This window comes from Macrobrachium nipponense, chromosome 45 (assembly GCF_015104395.2).
Source record: "Macrobrachium nipponense isolate FS-2020 chromosome 45, ASM1510439v2, whole genome shotgun sequence".
In the NCBI taxonomy this organism is placed as follows: Eukaryota; Metazoa; Arthropoda; class Malacostraca; order Decapoda; family Palaemonidae; genus Macrobrachium; species Macrobrachium nipponense.
In genome coordinates this window covers 39,110,490-39,130,220 of record NC_061105.1, presented here as the reverse complement: position 1 = coordinate 39,130,220, position 19,731 = coordinate 39,110,490, and positions in this window count along the sequence as shown.

Here is a 19,731-nt window from a genome sequence, read left to right as displayed (position 1 = left end):
TCTCTCTCTCTCTCTCTCTCTCTCAAATATAAGAAATCTTTTCCTATAGTCATTTGACAGCTCATATCACCATAAGTCATTTGCATTCTTCCTCACGAACTCCAACAGCGCTGTTTTCATGTTGCCGCAGGAGTGACAACTGGGGCGTTTGTTGGTACCTGCTGACAACAGCATAGGGGATAAATGAATCACTAATTATGATGCTGGCTGACTGAACAGGGAAGTTTAACTGAATGAAAGGATAAGTGAGTGAATTAGATATAAAAGACTTACCCAAACGGGTTGAAATGATCTGAAGTGAGTCACAACGAAGCCAGCGAGCCAATGGAATGAGTGAGTAATGCTCATTGGTCCTTTTTACTGAGACGCTGGAACAGGGAAGAAGCCTAGGTTAAGCAGCAGTGTTGAGCACGGCTCCATTTCTTCCTTCATCATTTATCCCGGGACATGTATTGTGTACGTTTGCTAGCGTTGGTGATGGTAATTCTCATTGCTGCGTGACGGTGAGCGATCTTTGGTCAGTGCAGGTCGGTTTGCAGGTTAAGGGTTGTTTGCTGGCAAAGGAATACTTTTTCCTTGCATGCTGTGAAAATCTAAGGGGCCGTCATTATTTTTGCTATTAAATTAGTTTAACCAGACCACTGAGCTGAATATCAGCTCTCATAGGGCTGGTCCGAACGATTTGGGTGAAATACCAGGTCTAGGGCAGAGGCCAAGAATGGGAACCATTCGTGTGGTGATGCATGAATGAAAATGAAATTTGAAATAAATAAACTGTACAAGGCATATGCTTTTACACTGGAATTCATGCAAACATTAAATACATTTGCTCAAGTTTTCATACATAAAAAGAAAAAAATTAAATTCTGAATAAGTTAAGTGACATTTTTAAATTTGTTTTTTTTTAATTCATTAAGCGTCCTACGGGCTTCTGTATTTTCATTATTTACTTTTTTTTTACTTTGTATATTAAAATCCATTTTTAGATTAATCTTAAAATTGGAATGACTGAAAATGTAGAAGATTCTGTCGAAGTTTTCTTCGTCGATTTATTCGAAGACGCGTCAGCATTACTTGTCTGTTTCTCTCTCTGAGGATTACTTGACAAGTGGCTGTAAAGGGAAATTGTATAGGTTGATGACAGTGTTTTATAGTTTATAAGAAAATTGATATGTAAATAAGTGGAAAATGAAAAAAACTAAAATTACTTATGACAAACTGTGGTTCACTTTACCAAACAAATGGAATTATCTCACAATTGCAAACGAGAGAAGAAAAACAAATGAAAAGCGCCAACAGCAATCGTAAATTTGCACGACGCTTGAAAGACGCTGCAGCAGAAATTTGTGGTTCGATGATGTAATTATTAATCATTCCCAATGCACTCTGTGGCAATAATGAATGCTTTTGCGACGATTTTGACATTGATGAGCATATGAGACTCTACCAATACTTTGGACATGTTAGTAAAACTGCATTTAAATATTAATTTAAAAGTAGCCAATACCTCTAAGAGTGTGGTAGATTTTATCAATAAGAAAAACATTAATTCATTGATGTATAAATTGGATTAATTGAAATACAATAAATAATTTAGACAGAATAACTCCTCCGTTTACCTACTTCGAAGAACAAAGGGATCTTTTGTTTAAAAAAATATTAACTGCAACTTCAGGACCTCAAAGGAAATGTGTTTGTTTAAGTTCTTCAGCGTTGGCTCTCTCTCTCTCTCTCTCTCTCTCTCTCTCTCTCTCTCTCTCTCTCTCTCTCTCTCTCTCTCTCAAAGCAGCTAGATGAGTTTTATTTACTAACTTCACGTTTGGGTCACTGTTGATATCTGAACTAGTGAACTTCTTGGAGCGTGATCATTTTTTTTCTATTTGCTAATGAATTACTAAATGTCTTTATGCACATCTCCCCCTCTTCTTTGCCCTTCCCTGTCACTCTTTCTGCTCCACCTATTTCTTCCTTGTGGAGAAATTCATAGAATGGAGTCCAAGTAATTTGAGGCGCTCAAGTTGGAAAGCTCCAAAAGGTTATTCTCCTTGAAAAAGAGTTCACAACCTCCCGAGGAGAACTTCTGAGTTTGAAACAACGAAAGTTAATTACAAAGAGCTTGATAGTTGTAAGAAAAAGACTCTCTCTCTCTCTCTCTCTCTCTCTCTCTCTCTCTCTCTCCTCTCTCTCTGATTAGTTTTCCTAAGAATTTATTGTGGTGTCATAATTTTTCAGGATAAATTCTGAGGGAATAATTTTTCCACATGGCTGTTTTCTTTTTAAATTACAAGTGCAATACAATAGAATGGAGTTAACTGCTGTAACTAAGTGCAACATAGAAATGCATGTTGTGGTAGCTAGTCAACTCCTAAAGTGTAAAGTGTATCCTGCGTGAAGACCATCTTTTTTCTCGTTGAAATGGTCTTTCTTTGCTTTCAGTTTTGAAATGTCACGGCCATTTCATGAACCCGAAGGACTTTAGTTGTTTTGACCTTCTCTGACACGTTTTGTCAGAGTTTATCTCCAAGAAGGTGAGCAATTCGGTTGCTCTGGATCGCCTGTTGTGTGCTGAAGGATGATAAATACTGAAGCTGGTAATGGAAAGTATGACGAAGGGTCAGACATTGTCGGCAGTGGTTCACAGTTACTCTCAAACCCTATTGTGTAGAGTTAAGTGAGAGGTCCGAATCATAGTATGGATCCTTCTGTCTTTCTCCAGTATGATTGCTCAAAATCTTTAGCAATTTTCTGCCGTTTTCAAATATTCATAACCTTTTTCTTTTTAGGCATTATTGTTAATAATTTCCATTATTACTTTTCTCAGCCCAGGATATGGAGCATTACTGGCTTGAAACAATGAAACTTTGTCAGCGTAAGTGACTATAAGCCATGATTTCTGTCATTGTTCCTAATTTCATAGGTTTTCTTATGGAGGCCAAGTGGGGCACAGTTGCTCAGGATACTCTCGGTTAATGCAAGGAAAGTTTACGTGAATGAAAGTTCATCCTTTATACCAACAAGGTCAAACGATCCAGGAATACAGAATGAGGCAGAGAATTCCACAGTATGGAAAAGAAAGGTCGGAACTTTCCACAGTATGGAAAAGAAAGGTCGGAAAGGTTGAGGAAGCCGGTTGACTCTCGCATTTATAACTTTCAGACGTTATTAGTTGGACTCAGGAGCCTTCAATATAATCAGGTGCTTCTGTGTGTGATCATACGATTTTGGAGTGGTTCAGTCTGCCTCTGAAAACAAGTCTTCCTTTCCAAATGGTTGAAGGTTTTCTCCTGATGGCTTCATTTACAACTCCTCCTCCCCCCCTCCTTCCCTCCTCCCCCCCCCCTCCTCCTCCTCCCTCCTCCTCCTCCCTCCTGCCTCTCCCTCTCTCTCTCCCCCTCTCTCTCCTCCTCTCTCTCGTCTCCTCTCCCTCTTCCTCTCCTCCCTCTCTCTCTCGTTATTTTATTTATTATTATCATCATCAACAACCAAAATCAGATAAAATCAAATAAATTTGGAGGGAAAAGCAACGCTACAAAAACATTTCCCCTCTGAAAGTTTGGTCGCAATTCCATAAAAACATCTTGAAACTTATACTCATTTGTGGGAATGGCACTCCCGGTTCCTCCAAACTTTGGCACTATTTCAGACACTTCGGATCTGGGTCAAGGTGCCAAAATTGTTATGCCCTTCGATATTTGTTTTCAGTAAGTGTTCTGGTTGCGGATATATATATATATATATATATATATATATATATATATATATATATATATATATATATATATATATATATATATATATATATATATTACACACACATATATATAGTCGTCTTACTGCCAGGTACACCATTGACTCTTTCGGACAGTCATGAAAGATATTGAAAGGAGTATGCCCATCTGCCTCTTGACAGGTTCCAACTGATTAGATTCTAAGAGAGATCCGGAACTGGATGAAGTTTGTTGTTACATCATTGTGAGACAGCCCAGCTAAATTATTATTATTTTTTTTTTTTTTTTTTTTTTTTTTTTGTTTTTTTTTTTTTTTTTTTTTTTGCTCTATCACAGTCCTCCAATTCGACTGGGTGGTATTTATAGTGTGGGGTTCCGGGTTGCATCCTGCCTCCTTAGGATCCATCACTTTTCTTACTATGTGTGCCGTTTCTTGATCACACTCTATCTGCATGAGTCCTGGAGCTACTTCAGCGTCTAGTTTTTCTAGATTCCTTTTCAGGAATCTTGGGATCGTGCCTAGTGCTCCTATGATTATGGGTCCGATTATTTCCACTGTTATATCCCATATCCTTCTTATTTCTATTTTCAGATCTTGATACTTATCCATTTTTTCCTCTCTTTCTCTTCAACTCTGGTGTCCCATGGTATTGCGACATCAATGAGTGATAGTTTCTTCTTGACTTTGTCAATCAACTCACGTCCTGGTCTATTTGCCACGTATCACCCTCCTGTTCTGATACCATAGTCCCAGAGGATCTTTGCCTGATCGTTTTCTATCACTCCCTCAGGTTGGTGCTCGTACCACTTATTACTGCAAGGTAGCTGATGTTTCTTGCACAGGCTCCAGTGGAGGGCCTTTGCCACTGAATCATGCCTCTTTTTGTACTGGTTCTGTGCAAGTGCCGGACATTCGCTTGCTATTTGGTTTATAGTTTCATTTTTCGTATTGCACTTCCTACATATGGGAGAAATGTTATTTCCGTCTATCGTTCTTTGAACATATCTGGTTCTTAGGGCCTGATCTTGTGCCGCTGTTATCATTCCTTCAGTTTCCTTCTTTAGCTCTCCCGTCTGTAGCCATTGCCATGTATCATCGCTGGCTAGTTCTTTAGTCTGTCTCATGTATTGTCCGTGCATTGGTTTGTTATGCCAGTCCTCTGTTCTGTCTGTCATTCTCCTGTCTCTGTATATTTCTGGGTCTTCGTCTACTTTTATTAGTCCTTCTTCCCATGCACTCTTTAGCCACTCGTCTTCACTGGTTTTCAGATATTGCCCCAGTGCTCTGTTCTCGATGTTGACGCAGTCCTCTATACTTAGTAGTCCTCTCCCTCCTTCCTTTCGTGTTATATATAGTCTGTCCGTATTTGCTGTTGGGTGTAGTGCTTTGTGTATTGTCATATGTTTCCTGGTTTTCTGATCTATGCTGCGGAGTTCTGCCTTCGTCCATTCCACTATTCCTGCGCTGTATCTGATTACTGGCACTGCCCATGTGTTTATGGCTTTTATCATATTTCCGGCGTTGAGTATCGCCTTGAGTCTCTGCATATATTCTTTCCTGATCGTGTCCTTAATTTCTTGGTGTTTTATATCCCCTCCTTCCATTATTCCCAGGTATTCATATCCAGTCTCATCTATGTGTTTGATGCTGCTGCCATCTGGTAGCTTTATCCCTTCAGTTCTCGTTACTTTGCCTTTTTGTATGTTGACTAAGGCGCATTTTTCTATTCCAAACTCCATCCAGATGTCCCCAGATACAATCCTTACAGTCTGGGTTAGGGTATCTAATTATTATTATTATTATTATTATTATTATTATTATTGTTTATTTTTTATTTTGTTTATTTCTTTATTAATTTTTACTTTTATTTTTTTATTTTTGCCTACAAAGAATACATTTTGGACGAAGGACCTTTTGAATTCGATATTTTTCACCCTTGACGGAGGTGTACAGATTCCAAATGCTCCCATCTGGATATATCATAAAAGAGAGGAAATGGTGGACGATTCAGAATTGTTAAGAGGAAAAGAAGAATCGAAGTCCTAGAAAGCGCTGAGTGGGTAATGCTTGATGCAAATAGTGCAAAAGTTCATGTGGAAGATAAAGATAGAGGAGAATGGTAACATATGCAGTTGTAGTTTCATCTAAATCACCTATATTCAAGACATATCCCTAATGCTTCAGGTAGGTCAGTGTACTTGTCATATATATTCACAGAGAGAGAGAGAGAGAGAGAGAGAGAGAGAGAGAGAGAGAGAGAGAGAGAGAGAGAGAGATGATTGATAATGATTTTCTAAAGATACCTAGTATATCAATAATCATCATTATAATTGTGCTAAGAACAAGGATATTCACATGACAAAATTACTTATAACATCGATCGAAAACCTGATAAAATTACAGTAATGCCAAACTTCATCTCCATCATCTTCACCACCATCATTAAAAAGAGAAGTAACTTCAGAAAAACAAACCGTCAGCGGTGTTTGTGTATGGTAACACTGCGTCCTGGGCTTTCGATAGTTATGCTATGTGTAAGTTTTAGGTAAATAAAAGGATATCTGATTGTACATTTGCAACTGAAAGTGATTTAATAATTTATTGTATGCGAATTACACCATTAATATTCGAATAGGATATTATTATAATTGTTGAATGTAAGCTGAATGTAACTATCTGAAACCCGGGACGCAGTGTTACCATACGTAAACACCACAGGCGGGTGGACAGATGGAAAAAAAAAACGAGTATAGTGCAACAGAGTTGAATAAATTTCATTTTCTAGAAGTTCCGTAATGATGCTCCTTTGACTAACCGTTCTTTCATTTAATGATAGAAAATTTGAACATTTTCAATCAAAAACGGAAACACTCTGATTAAAAACCACAACATAATTGTTTTGTCAGGTATTAGGGTTTTCCACCGCGGTGGTTTTTAATCTTTCCCCTAAATTGTAACTAGATGAAGAGCTAATTCTCCCCTCAGGAAAATGAAAGAGGGGAGCTACAGTCTGTTATTAATTGTTAATATTTGAATTAATATTTAAAACTACTGTGGAACGTATTTGCTATCATTCCTTGATCATTTCCCTTGATCATCATCATTGGCGTTCCGTCAAGCTTAACGTCTTTTTTATATATTGTTTTTTTTACATTTTCCGTCGTGAGCAATAACTAAAATAATGTCAGTTTTCGTTTTTATTTCAGAATAACTATGAATGCAAAAACTTTCGCAATTTAGTCAGTATGAGAGGGGCAAGTGTATCATGAGAACTATATTACATTACCTCGTCATTTTATTCTTTTTATAATATTTCCAATATACACTTTATGAAAAACACTAGATTTCTCATCATTTCTGTTACTATATAGAATGTAATGCCAATTTGTGAAGAAAAGGAAAAATAAAAGCATGAAGGGTAAAATTAATACGTACAAGCAATCTCTAGCGAATAATAGTTACTAAACCCTAACTTATGCGAAAGGAGATGAAACCTCTACGCTTGGAGAGAGAGAGAGAGAGAAAAAAAACCTTATCGAGTACTTTTTGTTCAATAATGTTACTTTTGACGAATGAATTTCGAAAATTGAAGAAGACCGAAAAAACGAATAAATGTTGAAATGTACAACGGTACGGTAAACATTACATTGAGAAGTATGAACTGAGTAATTATCCACGAAAGAACCAGAGTAGTTGTAAAATGATAGACATATAAAATTGTAAAACTAATGTAGATCGTACTAGCATGAGGCCTGCTCAGTCTGTCACAACTTATTCCTCCACCAGGTTTATTTCTGTTCTTTTTCAGCATGAAGCTCCCACATCCCCCAACCTGTGTTGCCCCAAATCTCCCCCCCCCCTCTCTCTCTCTCTCTCTCTCTCTCTCTCTCTCTCTCTCTCTCTCTCTCTCTCTCTCTCGTGAATTTACAAGAATTTCCAATTCAGTTTATGTTCTACTTGAACATCATCGTGAATTATTATTCTACACGTAAAAAGTAAGCCTAAATTTACAGGTCTGTTGGGCCTTTCAGTCAAGCATGAGCATGGAGAGAGAGAGAGAGAGAGAGAGAGAGAGAGAGAGAGAGAGAGAGAGAGAGTCTTAGAGTAATTGGCTCAAATTCTTTAATAGACGCCGTTCCGAAACAGTATGTAAAAGAACCGCAGACTTGCGTGCCACTGATGCATTGACAGGCACACTGGGTGCAGTAATGAAGATACACACATTTTCTTTGGAAGCTGTTAGGTTGGCAGTACCATTCCATAGGAACTAGGAAACTGTTGTTACTGTCGAAACTGCGTCCTTATTCCGAGCCACTTAGGATTTCTCTAGTGTTTAGTGTCCGTGAAATAGAATTACGAGAACGACTCCAAGGTCATCGTGATTTTTCATCGGCGTTAACAAGGTCCAGTGTATTGGGGTACCTGGTCTGTAGGTCTCTCGGAAATTGAAGTGTCGTCCTACGGCCTGTAAACCATTATCTTCAAGGATATGGAATATTGAAAGAAACCTGCCTTTTTTTTCGAATTCATCATTCGTAGACCTTAAAAACATTAAATGTTTATCATTTTTTTATGAGAGGAGAAATTTGGAAGGACTTTTCAGTTACCTTTAATGCACTGAGAGCGCCATTGCAGTTTTTCAGTTTTTCCATGTCTAATTTTCTTACTCTACAAGCAAAACTTATTAAAAAAAAACCATGATTTCAAATTAAGTAAAATTACTTTTACTGCTATTTACGAAAATTTCAGTATAATCTGTTTGTCGCTAGCTTAAAGAAGCGATTAAAAATAGTCATTTTCTTACATGAGGCAACGAAAATGAAAAATAAATATTTTATGCGAAGATACTTCATTGTTGTTAATTAGATTGTAAAATTAATACTCTTGGAAGTAGCGGGATATTTAGCGTCAAGAAACATCAAATATTTATTTTCCGAACAGCGTTTTTATGAAAACTCGCCAATAAATATTTATCAGTCCCGGATGACAGAAAAGTTAATTAACTTTACGTTCTATTAAGAAGTTGCAAGATAACGAGAATAATGGTTGCTATGAAGCCAAAATGAAAAACCTCCTGGAATGATGTACCGGATGAGACAGGGCCTCTCCAAGTGAGGTCATTGGATCTTTTAGTACCCAGGATACAGCATAGTGTGGTAAAGGGGCTCTCTCTCTCTCTCTCTCTCTCTCTCTCTCTCTCTCTCTCTCTCTCTCTCTCTCTCTCTTTTTAGCATTTTTGCAGGATATGCAGTGAGGACGGAGCCATGGAAACCATGAAAAAGTAATATGTTCGCTGTTTTGCGATGAAATGACGTGACGTGAAAGTAATGACTAAAACATGTTTTGCACGAAGGCATTTTCCCATAATCTGATGAAAAAATGCCATCAAAAATTCTTTCAAATTTCAGCTGAGCATTGCATAATCAAGAGAGTAACGATACATTGCAAGAACTGTGAATTATATCAGCAAGATCTGACAGCATCCATGTAGGCTGGACGTTTAGCTGCAGGAATACCAGAAGGAAGAAGACTTCCTAGGAGGTCACTTATTAGATAGGCTTAGAACATCAGAGAAGGATGATGAAGGTGTTCAGCAAAGATAATAAAGGAGATTCTCAGACGTCATCAAGAGTCCCTTGTAGGGATGGGGATGCTCCTGACGTGGCGCATTACAGGCAGCACTAAAGGGGTTTCCTCCCTTGTAATTCATTGCTTTTATTTTCTTGGCCTCTTTATCTAACTGCCCTACCACTCCAACTCCCTCTTTTCCAACGTAATTTTAGATAAAAAAAACATTAAAACCTGCGACAGACCCCACGAGAACATCAAGGATGAATAAGGAAGACCTTTAGCAATGACTTAATGGTGTAACAGCATCAAGAGGAAAGGACAAAGGACGTTAGTTTTGGGGGCCATTTGTGAGATGTTGTGTTGTGACGACACGACTGGATTATTGGTCATACGATAAACAAATTACCATATCCTTTAACAAAAGCTAAAGATATAAGATATCAGTATGCCAAGCATTACCCTCACTAATAATTAAGAAATTCCGTGGTTTGAAAGCAGCGTTGGGGAAACATACTTCAAAATAACAGCCAAAGAACTAAGAGTGGGCTCAATATGAAACAAAAAAAACAACCTTTTTCCATGAACTGAAAAAATAAAGAAATATTAAAAAGAAAATCTTAAAATTAGCTTCATAAAATATAGTTTAAAAATTTTGAAGGAAATTCACTCTTTAGTCATGAAAAGAAAAGTCAGCGCGGCAAATTCGGTATTATTTTCTCCGTATGCAAATGGCAATGCATTAGTGTCATTTTTGCGTTGTTTTTTCTTCGTTTTTTCTCTGACAGCTGCGTTGGTTTTATGGTTACAGAACAGGGATGTCGGATTTTCTATTTGCTTCAGTTATTGTGCTAGTTATGATTAAGTATTTATTGACGCATTTCATTTTGAGTGGATAATACATTTCTTTGTTGAAAAACAGAAAAATGTTCATAGTTCTTGATTTTTCTAGCTCCTCTTAAAAAGAACTAATCTGTGTTAGCCTGTTAGGCAGTGGGAAGATGCCAAAAAGAAAAATAAGGTGTAATTTCATTCAGGTATCTTGGAGCTGATCCCTTTCCCTGGAAATTGTCCTCCCGGTTCCTTCAGACTGTTGCTATTGTCTCAGGCATTTCGATTGTGGGGCAAGTCATCGACTTCGTTGTACTTTTGTTTCCTCTAGTAAATAATCTACTAAGTGCTAAATATCTTTTACATATATATATTTTTATCCATTTATATGTTATCCTCTTTGGAGGGGTTGGCGTCAGATTGGAATTCTTTGCTTCTCAGCAAGTGTTGAGGGTACAGTGTTTTTTTTTTCTCTCCCCCCCCCCTCCCCACCCCCCCCCCACCCCCACACACACACACACAACCCGTTGTTCAATGACTTGAGCAAACTGGTACCCTCTTACTATTGGGGTAGGCCTTTGGGGCGGGACCATTCAATCATGATGGCCAGTTAACTGATCGTTTTCCAAAGTTGGTTGAGGTGTTGCTATAACAACTCTTATATAAGGTGTACATTGTATGTTTCGAGATACTCCGTCTCACAGATAAGGTGCGGAAATTACAATCTTCAGGGATATCCGGTTTGGCCACTTCTTCCTACTACCATTCACTTCCATAATGCAGGAATCTGCCTTTCTTCCTCTTTATTCCATGAATCATTTTATCCTCCTCTTTTTAAAAGGCGATATGTCGTTACTTGAAATACCTTTTTCTGAACTCTCTACTTACCTGAAGGACGACTAACTTCTTGTTGAGGATTGTGGCTAAGGGAATTATACATGTCGCTCAGTTAATGAGCCTCCGTGTGCATCTGAATATTTTCTTGCTTCCATTTTCAATACTCATGTACGTTCTCATTTCAAGATGGGAAGTGAACGTATGTTGACATCGAGGCCAAGTACCAGTTTTCCTGGTTCTCCATTGTTGATTCCTTTAACTTTCTGTTTCTTTGAATGCCAGATAACAATTAATTTTTTTTTCTGTTGACTTCTGTCACACCAATGACACTTCCATTGCTGCAATATATGTCGCTAGTTGCCATGCAGTTCTTTCAGGGATGAGGCTGCTGGTTCTCTAAACGTGCCCCAATGGATAGTCGCAGTAGCTCATGTACCAAAGTCGTCTGGCTTAGCTGTTGTTCTTCCATCCAAATATTGGCTTGATCCATTGTTGCTTTACTTCATTTACTGAAGAACCACCAGTACAAAACATTTTTCAGGGTGAAAGAGAGACTGCGGTTCAAGATTATTATTATTGTTTTTCAAACTGAGTAAGGATTCACAAAGGAAGAGTCTAAAATGCTACTAACGATATATGCACTGTGTTAAACATATACAATTGCATACAAAAGAAAAATAGTATCAAGACCTCCTGTCTCACATCTTTCTCACTTCATCGCAGTTGAGGAGTTTTTCCCATCGCAAACTGTCACATACAACGGTTTCATGCCTACTTCATACTTGGCAGCTGTACCATTATCTAGAGATTGAGAGAAAGGGAAGTAAGAGGCCAACAGATCACGCCTAAATAGAGGGAGAAAACAGCTCCTTCTTTAGGAGACAGAGCGGTAGGGACATCAACTCCCACCTAATTGCCAGTGCGATAATAAACAATTAGAGATAAGAGAGGATAAACGAAATCAGGCCTGATCTTCCCTCGAATTCTTTTCCCTCTAAACTTCGTCCATGAAGATGCAGGTCTACTGCTTCCCCACCTGAGTTTTACTATTTTTCTTGTTTTTTTTTTCAGGCCTGGGCTGTATAAGGGTATTAGGTTGCCCGCATCCATGAACTTCGCACCTAAAATATCTGGGGGCTAAAAAATGACGTGACCTGGAAAGACCACAACTTCTATGGAGCCTCTTTCCAGTAGCTTTTCTTCTTTCAATTTGACTTTATGATTTCAATGATTTACAATTTACAAGAATTTAAAAGGTTTCAACTGTTTTTCATAATATAAACGAGAGATAATGGATTCTTCGCCGAATTTGTTTGAAAAAATAACACTATGTATAAATGCAAGCCAGTGAAAATAATTGTAAATTGATTTAAAAATCATCTCTTTAGTATTTCTAGAATCATTTGTTATATTTAAGTTAAAAAAAAGATGAATAACTTCTTTCTTCACATTCATAAATATAGGCATTTTCTTAACCTAAAAAACCGCTCAGAATAAAAAACAATCGGTTTTTTACCCATTTTCATTACGTGGTTTACAAGGGTATTTCATTTTTATTCTCGCATCAAATCTGAAATACAGTTGTGTATTATTTTTTTCAACTAATCCTTCGAAAGGGAGAAAACTCAATTTGCCTCTGTTGCATTTTCTCATTATTTTGATGTGTGCTCTTGAGAATCGAAATGAAAAATGAATTGCGTTTCTGATGCATTAGGTTTAATCTAAAATGTATTTTCTCTCTATTTAGTCTACTCACAAGGAAAGAAAAAATACATAAGACAAGGAATATTTTCATTGAGTTTTGTGGATTATAAATATATATATATATATATATATATATATATATATATATATATATATATATATATATATATATATATATATATATATCATATATATATATATTTATGTTACGAAGATTATAACTGTTGTAATATTTATTCATTCGGTCGTTATGTAGCTTCTATAGATAGGAAATTATTTTCCCTTTTATATTCCTGTCTTTTGGATTTATACCATATTTAAGCATTTTTCACTTCCCAAGTGTATTTTTAAAACTGGTGACGTTGATATTCAGACCTTTCAGAGCACAGTGTAATGTTGACCCCTGACCTTTCGCGCTAGGCGACGGTCTGTGTTTTGCTGCCCAACCTTCAATTTTGTGTTCTTTTTGAATCACAAATATTGGGTTATTTAGTCATCTTATGGAACTACGATCTGTTGTTATTTGAGTAATAACTGTTGACAAGATAGAAAAAAAAAGGCCCGTGGGATCCCTCAAAGAAACGAAGACATAAATTAGTATCAAATAACCTTGCTTAAGAAACCTGAAAAACACGCTCTTTTATGCAGAAACAACTTAGGAATACTAGCTGTATGGTTTGAGAAACTAAGTGTTTTTGGTTTCGGAAAATATGGGAATATTAGCTTAATAGTATGAGAAACTTTTTTGTATTTTAAAATTTAAAAATATATTTGGATATTAGCTTCATGGTATGAAAAACTAATTATTGGCGTGTTTTCAAAAAATAATGTTGTGTTATTAGGTTAATGGTATGAGAAACAAAGTGCTTTATATTGAGAAAGTTTTTTATTTTATTTATTAGAGCTCATCACGGATGTTTATCTTGACGAAGTTTTGCCTGATCCCATATTCATATTCCACCCTTAAATCGTTACTTGTTAATGGACTTGGGAAATTGAATTAGGTAAGTTATACAATATGAATATTAAATTAATATTTACATTTATTTTAACACAATATTAAGAACAGTTGGCCAGTGGTAGTTTCAGGTCACTTTAACGAGGTTAACGTTTCAAGTTAATACATTATCATTTTTCTTTATGGAAATCGTCTGATACTTTATTGATATATATTTATGGCAAATCCCCCACTCCCCTCCCTACCCCCTCCCTCCCTTTTTTTTATCTATATTTGCTTCTCTCGACAGCGAGCGTGAACTTTAGACGATTCTGACATTTCCGATATGAGCAAGACATTTCCCTTTCTCAGCTTTTGTAGCTGATTTTTATAAATGAAACTGTGGTTACTTGACACTAAATCTTGATGCTTGTTAATAATTCCGGGAAAAGTTATTTTTTTCCGGGGGAATTAGAAAAGAAAAAAAATATGTGCTTCAGGATGTAAAAATGACGGAAGTTGATAAGTGGAGAAAACATAACCATTAATTTTTAATGAAAAAAAAAAAACTACATAGAAAATCAACACCTTAGGAACAGGAAGCCCACAAGAGTAAATGCAGCTTAAAAAAGACAATGAAAGAAGAGAACCAGAGCTGAATACATTAGGAATTGAAATGAAGTGAGACGAAAATTTATATATATACTAGCTATATATATTATATAGTATTATATCTATATATATCTATATATATAGATATATATATATATATATATATATATATATATATATATTGAGCTACTAAATGTCCTTTCCTCATATACTTTTGTTTAACCGAAGGGGAATTTATTCAGCGATGATAGAATTTCCGGCCGACGGGCACGAACCATCGACATCATCGATTCCAGGACTGGCAGTGAAGCCTTAGTCCACCCCACCACCGCAAGAGGATATAAGTTTATGCCACCTCCCACCTCAAATACTTGCCGTGCTCAGGTATTTTTAGTTTTGGAGACTGCATCAAACCCACCTCGTCCTTGGTAGCGTTGTAGTGCTTTTGCCCGCACGTAGCCATTATATAAATCATATCACATTACCGTGATTCATATAAATATATCAAGCTACAAATGTCCTTTAATATCTAGTTCGCTCTACCTCGGGGTGGGCTAAGGCTTCACTGCCAGTCCTGGAATTGAAGATGTCGATGGTTCGTGCCCGTCAGCTGGCAATTCTATTATCGCTGTATAAATTCCCCTTCGGTTAAACATATATGAAAATATATTAATTCCGAGGTAGAGCGAATTAGATATTAAAGGACATTTGTAGCTCGATATATGTATATGAATCACGGTAATATGATATGACACACACACACACACACACACACATATATATATTTATATATATATATATATATATATATATTTAATATTATATATATATCTATATATATATATATATATATATATATATTATATAACAAAAGGAGCCCATAAAAACACCAAAATATAGAGAGAAAAATACTATATTTCAGAGACTGCTGTGTCCCTCTTCAGGTATATGAATGAGAAAAGTTTACAGAAAAGGTGGTATTTATACCAAGAGATCCATCCACAGGTATGCCAATTTAGGTCAGCCCCACTGATAATCTTCCTTTAATCTTCTTAAGCGTGGGTTGAATCACACCTGAATCCCATGCTCCTTTTGAGATGTTCATTACCTGCCTCTTTTATTAAGGCCAATTCCATCATTAGACTCTTGTACAGGCAGTTGCTGCTATAAATTATACATGACAAATTCCAGTTTATTCTATGGTTATGTTCATTTATGTGGTTGAAAATAGCCGAAGTCTGTTGTCCATACCTAACTGACTGTTTGTGTTGTGTTAACCTCTGGGGAAGAGATTTTCCTGTAAATCCGATGTAAGATTGGTCACAGTTCTGGCATGGGATTTCGTAAACCCCTGTGTCCTTGGGGGATGTCTTTCGTTGGACGTTAATCAGGGATTTGGCTAAGGTGTTTGGGTAAGTAAATGCAAAAGGTTAGATTTTCCGTGGGTTTGAGTTGCCATCTTAATCCTGTCCAGGTGAGGAATTTTTATTTTCTTGGGTATATCTCTGGTCTTGTCTTGAGGGGGTTGGTAGAAAATTACGTTTGCTCTGTGAATTGCTTTCTCAATTATATGGTCAGGATACTTTAAAGACGAAAGTTGCTTACGAATTAGTTCAAATTCTTTTTCCAGGAAATCTGGGGAACAAATTCGCAAGGCTCTTAAGAACAGGTTGCTGGCTACACCTATCTTGATAGCAATGTCATGATAGCTAAAGTAGTGAATGTATGAAAGTGAGAACGTTGGTTTTCTGTATATGGTAAATTTGTATTCTGTCGTGTCTCTGATTATTAAAACATCAAGAAAAGGAATTTTGTTGTCTGTTTCCCATTCAACTTTAAATTTGATGCTGGGCACTAATGCGTTTAATTTTGAAAGGAATTCATTAAAATTGCCCCACTTATTATCCCAAAATGTTAGAATATCATCTAGTACATATCTCATCCACAGCATGTTTTTGGGTTTTATTGCATTTATTACTGTAGTTTCAAAGCATTCCATGTACAGATTGGCTAAAACAGGACTTAAAGGACTACCCATACTTCACCCAAATTTTTGCTTATAGAATGATTCCCCGAATGAAAATACGTTATTAGATGCACACAATTCAACTAACTTTATTATTTTGTCAAGCGCCAATGGGAAATGATCTGAATAGGGGATAATTTTTCGCTCAAAAACTGAAGAACGACCTGTACTGGTAAAGTGGTATATGTGCTCTGAATTTGTGACAAAAATCTTCCGAATGTTTAATGTGACTGAGAGAAAAAGTGCCTAAAAAAGGGGAAAGGAGGCCAGCTAACCATTTAGAAATTTTGTAATTGAAAGCTCTGGCACATGAAACGATGGGTCTGAATGGAAGATTGTCTTTGTGAGTTTTGGGAAGGCCATAAAAGTAGGGGAGTTTAGGATTAATTACTTTAAATTTCTCTAATAGTTCAATACTCTTTTTGTCTTGCCCAATTAATCTTACTTTCCGAAAAAAAATTCTGTGGGGACGTTTTGGAGGGGATTTTTCGTCAGTTTGTCGTAAGTATTGTGTCGCTAAGGAGTTGGTTGATTTTGTCGAGGTAGAAGTCTTTGTCCATTATTACGATTTTGCCGTCTTTGTCTGATCTACTTATTATAACATCTAACTTTTTTAGCGAGCATAAATCTACAGGGAACAGGATATTTCTTATTTAGGTCAGTTAAAGCATTTGGTAACACTCCTTTTAAACATATCTCTTCACGGCTGTAGTTTCTGTCAGATAGGAATTTATCAAAAGCCACTATGAAGTCTAGGTTGTTTTTGCAGTCTGGCATAAAGGCAAAGGATAAGCCTAGATTTAAAACTAAATGTTGATTTACAGTAAGGGGGGTGTTGGGTAAGTTTAAAACTTGGTCTTGTTGCTCAAGATTATTCCATGTGCTATTGTTTATTAAGTTATTTAACTTGCGTAAAAGTCTGTTGGAATGAGTCACGCTAATATAGGCTGCAATGTCGGAACGGAATGAAATCAGATACCTGTATATGTGGTCTGTAGTGAGGAGGCGAAGATTAGACTGAGTTCTATATATCACTCTGCGTAGTACGAAGATGTTGTTTTTCGTGTTGGTGATTCTTTCCTGCAGGAAAATCTTATGTGAGAGAGGGAAGGTGTCCGATTGCAGAGTCCATCTCCTGAATCCGTACATTTTTGGTAGTACTTGTTCCTTGAGGCATTCTTCTAAAAAGTGTTCTTGATTTTTCAGCCAGTGCTCTGATCAGTTCTTTCTCAAACTTGCGAAAAACTGGATTAACTTCTGGAAGTAAGTGAAGAATCGTGGAAAGGCGGTTGAATTCCATTATTGACCAATAATTGAGAAAGCAATTCACAAAGCAAACGTAATTTTCTACCAACCCCCTCAAGACAAGACCAGAGATACACCCAACAATAAAATAAAAATTCCTCACCTGGACAGGATTAAGACAGTGACTCAGACCCCTCAATTATTGGTCAATAATGGAATTCAACCGCCTTTCCACGATTCTTCACTTACTTCCAGAAGTTAATCCAGTTTTTCGCAAGTTTGAGAAAGAACTGATCAGAGCACTGGCTGAAAAATCAAGAACACTTTTTAGAAGAATGCCTCAAGGAACAAGTACTACCAAAAATGTACGGATTCAGGAGATGGACTCTGCAATCGGACCCCTTCCCTCTCTCACATAAGATTTTCCTGCAGGAAAGAATCACCAACACGAAAAACAACATCTTCGTACTACGCAGAGTGATATATAGAACTCAGTCTAATCTTCGCCTCCTCACTACAGACCACATATACAGGTATCTGATTTCATTCCGTTCCGACATTGCAGCCTATATTAGCGTGACTCATTCCAACAGACTTTTACGCAAGTTAAATAACTTAATAAACAATAGCACATGGAATAATCTTGAGCAACAAGACCAAGTTTTAAACTTACCCAACACCCCCCTTACTGTAAATCAACATTTAGTTTTAAATCTAGGCTTATCCTTTGCCTTTATGCCAGACTGCAAAAACAACCTAGACTTCATAGTGGCTTTTGATAAATTCCTATCTGACAGAAACTACAGCCGTGAAGAGATATGTTTAAAAGGAGTGTTACCAAATGCTTTAAGTGACCTAAATAAGAAATAACCTGTTCCCCGTAGATTTATGATAGCCATCTGCTCGCTAAAAAAGTTAGATGTTATAATAAGTAGATCAGACAAAGACGGCAAAATCGTAATAATGGGCAAAGACTTCTACCTTGACAAAATCAACCAACTCCTTTGCGACACAACACTTACGACAAACTGACGAAAAATCCCCTCCAAAACGTCCCCACAGAATTTTTTTAGGAAAGTAAGATTAATTGGCCAAGACAAAAAGAGTATTGAACTATTAGAGAAATTTAAAGTAATTAATCCTAAACTCCCCTACTTTTATGGCCTTCCCAAAACTCACAAAGACAAACTTCCATTCAGACCCATCGTTTCATGTGCCGGAGCTTTCAATTACAAAATTTCTAAATGGTTAGCTGGCCTCCTTTCCCCTTTTTTAGGCACTTTTTCTCTCAGTCACATTAAACATTCGGAAGATTTTTGTCACAAATTCAGAGCACATATACCAAAAAATAATTTAGATGGAAATATAAAGAGAAAACTAGTTGAATGATAGAATATAATGATATAGCTTGGGTTGACTGACTAATCGAGAGCAGGTGTTCTAGTAGCTCTAGTCTTGTGCTCTTGAAGATAGAAATGTGATAATGTCAAAAAAGAAAGAAGATTTTTGGATGAAAATCCAGGGAGGTAATACAAGAAAAACTTCATTTCAAGAGAGAAAATATTTTTGGGTGAAATCTAGGTGATAAAAGAGAAGAATAACTTTTAATCCCTTTGAAGGCTGTAGCTGTTGAAAGGAACCCAAACAGGAGGAGTTTCGAGAGGAGAAATTCCAGGTAGAAATGAGCCTCCTGAGAAGAATTCAGGTGCATCGCTTCCTTCCTGTTCAAGCCCTCTCCTTCTTCCTTCTTGTTGTTTCCGTCAGCCTGGCCTGAGATGGTTGTTGCACTTGAAAAGAAGGATGACCTTATGTTATTGAGAAAAGGTGCCTTCGTGAACTGGAACTGCCAGTTGTTATAGACTGACTAAGGTGCAGAAAAGGATTTTAGTAACATAAGATAATCCAGACATATTGATAGAAGAGATGTGACCCTTTTGTACATATGTGTAGCCACAAATATTTATTAAGAACTGGAAGATTCCTTGTCAGTATATATAAGATTTACTGTTTTATAAATCAGTTGATGTCCAAAGATAAGGAGGGGTAGAACGTGTATGTGTAGGTAATGACTAAGTTAAGAGCTGTGTGAACAAATTAAGCAATAAAAAGAAGTGGTATGTAGTTCCATTTGCAGATTACAAATAGATAATGCTCAAGAACATATTTATAAGGGTGGAAAGGAAAAATTTACTGCAGTTACTCCTATACTAGAATCTCTGTTGTTTTTTTTTTTTCAACTGAT